The 9,903-nt window shown below is 38.4% G+C and overlaps 1 pseudogene; it reads right to left on the minus strand.

Annotated features, from left to right (window-relative positions):
• On the minus strand, nucleotides 3,447–6,178 carry LOC18793141 (annotated as a pseudogene).

The raw sequence follows: 9,903 nt of genomic DNA on the forward strand, positions 1-9,903 counted from the left end.
CGACTGAATTTGATCTTCAATTTAAAATATTTACACTAGTGGATACCACAAAATCTTATGTTATATTTAACGAACGTATAAATAAACTCTTAACTGTTAGTGAATATATTGTTTTGATGGCATATGCATTCACCAAAACTAGTTTCAACGATCCAACCGTCAAACTTGTTTGCTTATACTTCGAGATCATATACGCCAAAAATCAGAAAAAATAAACATTCAGAGATCAAGTAATGGGACAAAACTTTTCGACGGTTATAATGAAAAATCACGATTTAACGGTTATTTTAACTCCGATTTTGATGATTTTTTACAGCTACACTCCTTGACCCTATATGAATACAATGACTGAATTTGATCTTCAATTTAAAATATTTACACTAGTGGATACCACAAAATCTTATGTTATATTTAACGAATGTATAAATAAACTCTTAATTGTTAGTGAATATATTGTTTTGATGGCATATGCATTCACCAAAACTAGTTTCAACGATCCAACCGTCAAACTTGTTTGCTTATACTTCGAGATCATATACGCCAAAAATCAGAAAAAATAAACATTCAGAGATCAAGTAATGGGACAAAACTTTTCGACGGTTATAATGAAAAATCACGATTTAACGGTTATTTTAACTCCGATTTTGATGATTTTCTACCAGCTACACTCCTCGACCCTATAGAATACAATGCCGAATTTGATCTTCAATTTAAAATATTACCTAGGTGGATCCCACCAAATCTTATGTTATATTAACGAATGTATAAATAAACTCTTAATCGTTAGTGAATATATTGTTTTGATGGCATATGCATTCACCAAAACTAGTTTCAACGATCCAACCGTCAAACTTGTTTGTTTATACTTCGAGATCATATACGCCAAAAATCGGAAAAAATAAACATTCAGAGATCAAGTAATGGGACAAAACGTTTCGACGATTATAATGAAAAATCACGATTTAACGGTTATTTTAACTCCGATTTTGATGATTTTTTACAGCTACACTCCTTGACCCTATATGAATACAATGAACTAATTCGATCGTCAATTTAAAATATATATTTTCTAACAAAAACCCAATCTGAACAACAATAATATATTTTTCTAACAAAAATCCGATCCGATCTAAAATAATAAATTTAAAGCTACTTAATAAATATATATACTGTTTAATTTCTTAAGTGTTATGCATACAAAATAAAAAACAAAAATAAATTAGTTTAGGCGACGAAATGTTTGGATTACGTCATGCAAAGATTTTAAAAAATATATATTTTATTTTTATAAGGACTTTGCGCGACGAATTTTTTTTCGTCGCGCAAGACTTTGAGCGACGATGTATTGTCGTCGCGCAAAATTTTATCGCGCGAAGTGACTTTGCGCTACGAATTGTTTTTCGTCGCGCAAGACTTTGAGCGACGAAGTTTTGAGTTTCGTCGCGCAAAGTGACTTTGAGCGACGAATAATTTTTCGTCGCGCAAAATTTGGTCGCGCAAGGGGTTTTTTTTTACTAGTGATAGCCTATAAATGGCAATACATGTATCAGTTTTGACCATGGGTATCTACAGATAATCTATTCTTTTGTAGATAATCTATTCTTTTGTACAACAAACTTGCACATGGTTTGATTCTGTATATGGGTATTTGGTTTGATTCTATTAAAGTCTGGGTCTTTTAGTTTCATTCTGTTATAGTTATTTAATAATTTGTGGTAATGACAGACTATACTTTTGTCCACCACATTCATAGAATGCTTGGCGTATTTTAAATTGTGGTTTGTGCAGTTGATTTTTTAGCCTTAATTCTGTAATAATAGCCATTGTCTTCACTAAATTTTCCCATTTGTCTACACTAACACCTACCAGTTTCCAAATTTGTAGCAACAGAATAAACACCCATTGATTTGATGCTATTAAAGCTCGAGTGTTTTCGCTGAATTCTCTCATACCTATTTAATAAGTTGTCACAATTGTTCTAAGTAAGTTAACAATTGATTAAATAGGCTGAAGTTATACTTTTGTCCATCAGATTAATAGATGTACCTAAACTGTTGTTTGTCCTGTTGGATTTTTTAACTTAATTTTGTGATGATAGTTAGTCTTCGCCTAAATTTTTTCCATTTATCTACACTAACACCTGTCATTTTCCAAATGAATAATGCTACTCTTACCACATTTGTATACCACATCCTTATACTTTCTTATGTGGCAGCTGAGGTAGACAACCACATCAATTAAAATTGTTTAATATTTTCTTTTCTTTTATGATTTATTGCAATATTTATTTTTCTAATTGTCTTAATTAAAATACACTTCATTTATTTAATTGATGTGGCATATAATATGGACATGCCACATCTCATGTGGTATAATTATGTGGGATAAAAATGTGGTAAGTGTAGCATTTACACTTGCAAAGGACAAGAAAGAATGGAAGCCACCTCTATAGCAAAGCCATCAAGAGAAAGATCCCCTTCCAACAAACGTCAAGGCAGAAAATCCCCTTCAACCACCCAATAGCATATATATATATATAAAGACCTGTCCAAACTCTTTTGAACAATGAACATCTTAAAATTGCAGATATTTTGATGCTATTTTGATGTTTTGATTGCTGCTTGGTTTATTAAAATATGATCAATATTTTAACATGACAAGCAGCATATAAAACATGTTATTAGTCTATTTTTTGTAACTTAAACTTGCCAAACAAAGCATGATGCTACTATTTAGATCTCGATGTTTGTATAAATAGTACCATCTTTCATATATTTTTTCACGATTTTGTACACATTTCACACGGTTTTAAAACCCATAGCATCGCGCGAGCGCTTTTGCTAGTGCTCTCTAAAAACATAACTAGGGGCCTAAGAGCATCTAGGAATTCTTGCAAGCTTAGTGGAAGGAAAATAGTTTTGATGATGTTGGTTGGCTCATGAGCCTCAACGGCCAATTCAGCTTTTAGCTCTCATTAGCCCACATCCTTTTCTTGTAACATGTCTTCGTTTTTTAGCCATGGTGATTTTTACCGAAGAAGCCGTGCAGCAATTTGCAGAGGCTAAATCACTGTCAAAGACTTGCTGCTCCAGTCTAAATCACTGGACTGGTGAGAGCAACAGCACAAGAACCGAGCTGCTAATTGAAAATCAATTAAGCAGAATAAGCAGCAAAAGCATAAAAAGATGGAAAACGTACAAAACATGACACCTTTAATTAACTTGCAGTTGAGTAAGCCAGTGCGAAAGTCCAGGCATAAACAGAATAAAGCATCATTGCTGAATTTTCACACACACGGATATGATATCCTTATTCAAATAGTTTCTTGCAGCTCATTAACTCTATCTTGCGTATCGCTAGCTCATTCTTCTCTTCTTCTTCTCAAATTGAGATAGGAGTCCCTAGCTGCCCTCAGTTTGTTGACAACAACATCCATTTGCACCCGCTCAGTCCTCCAATCTTGTGGCTTGGATAGGGCCTCCATGCTGATAGCTTGTGGTTCGTCTGGTTCGTATTTCACTTTCGTATCTTTCCCTATCACCATGTGCATCATTTCTTTCAATGAGCAATGAAGGGTCAATTATGTCCATGACATGGTCAGGCATTGTGATTGCTGTGAATTGGTGAATGGTGAGACCATCTTTGAACATGTCATCTGTAGGTCTTTTTCCAGTGAACATTTCTAGCAACAGTATTCCAAAGCTATAAATATCTCCCAGAATGGAAACTTGGCCTCCCATGCCATACTCTGTCATTCAATTCATGCATTATGATGTCACACTCAAATCATTTACAACTTACATCTCATTTCGATTATCTGTCTTTTGTTTTATTGGAAGAGACTTAATAAGTTGGCTTAGTCATAAACTTATTAGGTAGAGAGAAAAAGGGAATGATACCTGGAGGAATGTAGCCTATCGAACCCCTTAACCCAGCCGACATGGTTTGACTTTGGGAGTAATTATCTGATGCTTCCAAGAGGAACCTTGCTAAACCAAAGTCACCAACATGGGCTACCATATCTTCACCAAGAAGAACATTGCTTGGCTTTAGATCACAATGAATAATCTAATGCAGAAGCAACGTCAGTCGCAATATTGAGTCTTTGGATAAGGCTCAATCTCTTACTATGAGTTTGAGGTTGTTCATCATCTCTAGGATGCAGCTCGAGCATGCAGTAATGATCTTGAGAAGATTACGGTGCCGTGTACTTCTTAAAGCTTTGCATTCATCAATGAAACTCCTGAAAGCTCCTCGTTGTTGAAGATTTAATACCTTAACAGCAACTGCCCTCCCATCACTAGGAAGTACTCCTTTGTAAACAGAACCAAAACTTCCGGAACCAATCAAATTGTCCACAGAGAAGCCGTTAGTTGACTCAACGAGTTCAAAGTAAGAGACTGATTTCCAGCCCTTACAAGAATCTGAAGTTACTAGGCCACCTCTTGACGTTTTCACCTTCGAACGAGCAACAATGAAGCCTGACAGAGCAATTATGCATGGAACTGCACAAGCTACAAGGATGATTAGTCGATGAGATGATGAATTGGACTTTTTGATGGAGCATGCATGTAAAAGTAATTTTGGGAGACCACCACAAACCCTATTGTTTCCAATAATTGAGAGACCACTTGCATTTGAAAAGATCCCTTCTTTAGGCAATTCACCTTCAAAATCATTATAAGAAAGATTGAGATACTTAAGAAACCTGAGTTTTTCTAAAAATTTAGGAATCTCCCCGGATAAGTTGTTGTGTGAAATATCCATTTCTTCCATGGTTCTTAAGAGACTCAGGAATTGTTCTTTCAAATTCATTACCTTGCATATACAGGCGCTCCAACATAATACAACTGCCTAGAGTTGTTGGGATTTCAACTGATAACTTATTTCCTGACACATCCAGCTCCACAAGATTTACCAAATCACCCACTTCAGATGGTAACGAACCAGTCAAAGAATTGTTAGAAATTCTCAAATAAACTGAAAGGGATGAAATCCCAAAAATCTCTATAGGTATGGTGCCTGTTAGACGGTTATTAGAAACGTCAAGTGTGAGTAGACTTTGGCAGTTCCCAAGACTTGGAGGTATACTTCCATCAAACCTATTTACGTTGATGAATAACTTTATCAATGAAGTCAAGTTACCCAGGGAGGAAGGTATCGGCCCAGAAAAATTGTTAAAATTCAAATACAATACCTGTAACTTTTGAAGCTTCCCAATGGCATCAGGGACACTACCACTGAAATAGTTGTTTTTCATTCCAAGAAGGGCCAAGCTTGTAAGATTCCCAATGCCTTCAGGGATGCTTCCATGTATCAAATTTCTACCCAAATAAAGATATTTTAGTTGGGTAGATAGGTTGGCTATGGACCTTGGCAATTCTCCATGGTTATTGTCCAGACCCAAGTTCTCTAGGCCAGTACAATTAGCCAAGAAGCTGAGAAAATTCAAGTCACCAGCTTTCCCACTTCCCAGTCTATTGCGACTGAAGTTTATCCGAACTAAGCTTCGCAACCTTCCAAGATTTTCAGCAGGGAGTGTCCCGGTCAAACCATTTCCACCACAATCAAGGTTCTGAAGTCTAGAAGAATTTGACCACGACGCAGGAATAGCTCCTGTGAAGTTGTTCATACCACAGGTAAAAATTTCGAGATTGGGAAGACTAATGCCAACATTTGGTGGTAGCTCTCCATGCAGGTGGTTCCCAGTAACAGCGAAAGTTGTAATGGAAGAAATATTATAGATTGAAGAAGGGACAATACCAAACAGATTATTCAATCCAAATGAAAATTCCGCCAAGCGTGTCAGACGCCCGAGCTCATTTGGTATGCTTCCTCGAAAATTGTTTTGGGTAAGATAAAGACCATGCAAATAAGAAAAGTTTCCTATCCAATTTGGGATTGCTCCAGTGAGATTGTTTTCATCAGCAGATACATAATATAAATTCACCAATGAACTGAGTTGGTTCGGAATGGATCCAATAAGCTCATTCGAAACTAAACGAAGCACTCTTAGTTGTGCACAGTGAGATATATTACTTGGAATTTTGCCGCCAAAGGAATTCCCAGACAGGTTGAGAGATCGCAGGCTTCGAAGACGACCTATTTCTTGAGGAATTTCACCAGCAAAGCTGTTGTTCACCAGGTCGATTCCGGTAAGGCGAGAAAGATTTCCTATAGATTTTGGTAAGGAGATGATAGTTCAATGGCTAGGATTAAATCTTGTATAGAGGCAGTTAGAGAAGAATCTCTCTTCTCTCTCCTCAACGGTTATATTTGGTTGCTGGTAATGAAAGAGCTGTAGCCTTCACTCTTCCAATTTTTCTGTTTTTTCATAGAAAGCAACGTCTCTCTCATCCATTCTCTCCCAAACACATCCAAATACAGACTCACAAAACTATGAATTCTATCAGAGCCTGCCAATTTTTGAGCAGTCAGCTTCAAAATCACAACTCTTTTGGTGCAACGGTTGCATGTAACGCCAACCCAATTGCAGAAATGAAGGGAATCATTCCTTGAGCTCATGACATGGAGAGGATCTTGAGTGATTCTTTTCTTCATGTCCAGCAGCGCCAGACGATCAGTTTCATTTCCGAAAGTATTACAACTAGGTAGAGTTGCAGATTCCAGAGGTGTGTTCATGCATAAAAGAAGGAATCCATGAAGGAAGGTAAACAAAATCAGCCTACCATGAGGCTCCATCCTTTCGTAAATACAAAGCAAATCTGAAATCAAGTGTGTGTTTGTTTGTTTTTTTTTTTTCTTTTGCTTTTTCTGTCAAAATAAAAATCCAAGATCCGTTTACAGGGAGGGGATGCAAAAGAAGGACCAAATATTGTTACAGGAAATTGAAGACCAAGACCAAGACCCAGACCACGGAAAATTCTATGAAATACCGTCAACAACATACTTAAAGACAAAGTTCATATATTAATGCATAATGTCTTCCATGAAATACATTACAATCTTGAAATACGTTCCAATTAGAAAAACCTTCAACCACAATATAATCACTACCTGCTTGTTCTCCAATGTTTGGTTTAAAAAGGTAGCAGCAAAGACAAATAGCAGAATCTGTTTCTATACTATATTCCAACCAAGTAGAAAAATCATCAAACCAAGCAGGAATCTTCTTAATGTTTTTCCAAATTGCTTGTAAGGCTACTACATTTTACTCTTTGCGCGACGAATAACAAAACGTCGCGCAAAGTCTTATTTAGTCGCACTAATTTCAGCGCGACAAAAAAATCGTCGCGCACATTCCGTCGCGCGAAGATCGTGAAGAAAGCCTTTGCGCGACGAGGTATAACCCTTCGTCGCGCAAAACTGTGGGACGGGTAAACCATCGTTGCACCAACGGTGTGGGGACGAAACAACTGTTCGTCGCATAAATATTTGCGCGACGACCAAGTATTCGGCGCACGTATATTTGCGCGACGACAGGAATAGCGCGACGAAACTTAATTCGTCGCGCAAAACTTGTTCGGGAGACGTATATGTTCGTCGCAGAACCATTCGCGCGATGAGAAAGTTTTCGTCACAAATATCTTTGCGCGACGAAAATCTCTGTCGTCGCGCAGAATAAGTTGCGCGACGAAACATTTCGTCACGCAAAACGTGTTTGCGAGACGTATGTATTCGTCGTGCAAGAATTAAAAGTAATAAAAAAGTTGATTTTTTATTTTTTTTTTTGTTACATGTGGGTTTGCGCGACGAAATGTTTTCCGTCGCGCAAAAATAATATTACAATTTTTTTTTTTTTTTTATAAATAAAATTGGTTTTTTTTTTATTGATTAAACAATGAAATTGCAATAAAAATAAATTAGAATAAAATTATGTTATAAAATAAAATAAATGTATTACAAATAAAATAAATGTTTATGATGAAAATAAATACACTAATCAAATAATGAAGCAAAATCAACCGGGTCGTCGCCAGTATGCGGCTCGGAGATCTGGCGTCCATCGGGGCAGTGGTCTGGTGGGCATGCTCGGGGTGGACGGGCTGGGAGGTCGGCACATCAAAATGCGGGACTGGAATGCTGGACTGTGCGAGGGACTGCAGAATGACCGACATCTGGCTCTGAAGAGTGGCCACCTGTGCTGTCAAAGCAGTGACCTGACTGTTCGACTGCGCTGATGAACGGGGTCTGGGTTCCCTCTGCCTGGCATTCCCCATCCCTCGACAATATGTCCCCGGTCTCCTCCCTAGAGTCTGATCCAATGTCTCCGTCAAGATCTGAAACCCAGCATTCTGTGGAGGATCCACAGACTCGATCGGAGTATCAGGAGGAAGTTGGGAGGCAGACTCCTGAAGAACCAACTGGCTCCTCTCCACCATCGTCGTCTGTTTAGCATAACATAAAATATAAATTCAAACACTCATATAATGAACTTTAAAGTTGAATCGTAACATAAGAACTAAAATTAAATAATACTTACATGAAGGGACTCGGCCAACTCATTCCCAGGCCGAACATAAACGTCGCCAAAGACGTCGATCTCTGGGAATTTGGACCCCCCTAAATTGAACAAAAGAAGACAAATATTAGAACGACAAAATAAATTAAGAATAATGAAAAAGTAAAAAATTAAATAAAAATTATTCTATTATTACCTAACGCCGTGCATCCATCCGATAGGAGAAGGGCCTGGAACCCGAATGATGGAGAAGAGTCTTCTTCTTCCTATTGCCCTTATTGACTTTGGCTTTATTCTGTTATACAAAAAATAAAACGTATTAGTTGAAATTGAAATTAAATATAAAAAATTAAAAAAACATTTGTAATAAAATAAAATAAAATATAAAAAATTACCACAAAAGCGGGCGCCTGAAAATGAGCGCAGAGCCACGCCCAACTATCCTCCCGCCCCTCAAGCTCTTTCGGGCAACCCTCTTGAAGAGCGACTGGCGGATCATCGAACGCCTCAAAATGGTGGTGCAAGTCGCTCTTCCACTGCTTGTACCTCTCAGAGAAGAGTCTGTTGACGTACGCCAACGACTCTTCGTCAAGGTCCTCCAAGTTGTAGTTCGTCTGCAATAAATTAATTACATATATTTAAATAATATAAAAACTACGTTTGAAAGAAAAAGAATGAAAAGGCCTACATACCGACAACTGGCCACGAACCGCAGTCTTGGTCTCGTCAGGCATCACCTTCCAAGACTTCCATTGCATCGGGCAATAGCTCCGAATGACATGACCAATGTCGTGGGCCAAGGAGCTATGCAACTCCGCCGTCGGTGCAGCCCGATGTCGCTCGTCGTATCCGATGTTGATACGACTGTTGGTCACCCGGGTGACCTTCGCCATCTTCAATTGCCGACACGGCCCTCGGGTATTCTTCTTTGCTGCAAAGAAAGATGACATGAATGTTAAATAAAAAACAAATTTAACAATCAAATACACACATACAAAAATTAAAAAACAACAAGAAGAAATAAAACATAAAATGAACTGGATAAAAAGGAAAGCTATACCTGGCTGTGACCCCGACGCATCCGTGGATGTGGTGTCGGTGGTGCTAGCGGGCCGATGACGCCGCCTGGCGCTAACAGGCTGCGCCACTGATGACGCTGATGAGGTAGGCGCCTGGGACCCTGCAGGTGCAACTGCCAAGTGGTCCATCAGTGCTGGCGCAGTGGCAGCAGATGCTGGAGCAGTGGCAGCAGATGTCGGCTGAGTCCGGGGCTCCGAACTCTGCGTGGTCGTCACCGCCCTACGACGTGTAATCAGGTCTGACATCTGCACAATTTCATAAATACAGAAACGAATTAATAAAATATACGAATATCCGATATTGATATGATACAATTCAGATTATTGACCTAGGGTTTGCAAGTTCGGAGTATCCGGGACTCCGATCCACGATCCGTCGAATCGTAGACGATCCAACAAATA

This window comes from Prunus persica, chromosome G1 (genome assembly GCF_000346465.2).
Source record: "Prunus persica cultivar Lovell chromosome G1, Prunus_persica_NCBIv2, whole genome shotgun sequence".
NCBI classification, from domain to species: domain Eukaryota; kingdom Viridiplantae; phylum Streptophyta; class Magnoliopsida; order Rosales; family Rosaceae; genus Prunus; species Prunus persica.